The sequence below is a fragment of the Lipotes vexillifer genome, unplaced genomic scaffold (assembly GCF_000442215.2).
Source record: "Lipotes vexillifer unplaced genomic scaffold, Lipotes_vexillifer_v1.1 scaffold618, whole genome shotgun sequence".
NCBI classification, from domain to species: Eukaryota; Metazoa; Chordata; class Mammalia; order Artiodactyla; family Lipotidae; genus Lipotes; species Lipotes vexillifer.
The window spans coordinates 1,176,845-1,178,365 of record NW_006799025.1 but is presented as its reverse complement, the minus strand read 5'-3'; positions in this window follow the sequence as shown (position 1 = coordinate 1,178,365).

Sequence of the window (1,521 nt, the reverse complement as noted above, 5' to 3'; positions counted from 1 at the left end):
CCGGAAAAAAAAAAAAAAAAAAAAGAAGGGAGAAAGATAAATGATATGACGTGAAATATGCAATAATAGCATTAACACCTGCCTTTTGTCCTGGATACACTAGGCATGTTGCCTCCGGTATTCACTGCCTCATTCTGAGAACCCCAAAGACCTGGCTCTACTGCACTCCACAGGGCCACTCTCCATAATGATAGTGACCAATCGAATAACCCAGATTCTCTTTGTGAAAGTTTGACTCTGAGACATATAAAGTGAGTCCCTAACTGGTGGTTGATTTTCCCTGGGGTTAGGAGTTCAAAGGCTGGCTCTTTTCTTGTGTGGGCCTGTGAATCCTGCAGAGCAATCTCTGGGGTCCCTTGATTCAGCAACTAGAACACAACAGCCCCTAGTAGGTACTTAGAAAATAGCTGTTGAATGAATGATGAGTACAAGGAGAGCAGACCATGTGTCCTACTATATCACAAGTGTAAGGGCCTTGAAAATCATAAAGCTAGCCTCCTAGTATAATAGAGAAATGCACACATGTGATTATACTCTTATGTCATTCAAATAATTGAAATTGACAAAGATGCTAAAATATAAGTGTGCCCAAATTGATGACTTTTTAGGGAAAAACTTGTGGCTTGGGCATTTAATTTGAACAAATGCTTCAAAATCGAATGAGGCAAATGGTGATTATAAGTTCTTATACATCATATGTGACGTTGTGGAGAGTGGTTCCCATGATCTGCACTGCTGTGAATGTGCATTTATTGATCAGTGTTTGGACCAGTGGGGCTGGCAAATGGACCCCAAGTTAGTACAATATGAACTCAACAATGTGACTTCAACAATTGTTAATATAACGTGGTAGTTTGTTTACATCGTTAATGTCCCCCTTCCAGAATATTGACATCCTAATGCCCCAAACCTGTGAATATGTTACTGTATGTGGCAAAAGGGACTGTGCAGTTGTGATTAAGGACCTTGAGTGGGGAGATTATCCTGGAAAACCTGGGTGGGCCCAATGTAATTACAAAGGTCTTTATAAGAGGAGGCAGGAGGGTGGGAGTCAGTCAGAGAAGGAGATGATACAGTGGAACAGATCAGAGTCATGAGCCAGGTAATCCACAGGAGGCTTCTTTTCAGTCTGTGCTTAGTCTAATTTTTTCAGGATATATTTGTTCTGTGGAGGAAGATGGCATTCATCCTTGAAGGTTTGGGAAAAATGATTTCATCCTCACCTTAAAATGAAGAACACACTTTGTTTACCTGCCTTCCCCTTTGTAATTCCCTTTCCTGAAACATAGAACTCTTTTCCCCACAGGCTTGTTGTGGGGTCTTGCCTTTGACCCTTGTTAAACCAATCCCAAATTTGACCCAAAAATAGTGGAATCAGATGTTTCCCAATTAGCCAAACACATTTTCTTCCTTGTGTTACTGGAATTCTGTAACAGTCAGAATCGATCTTTTTCACGTGGCAATGGCTCCCAAAGGGTCAGCATTTGAAAAGAATGTCTAATAGTAACTAATGTGGTCCAA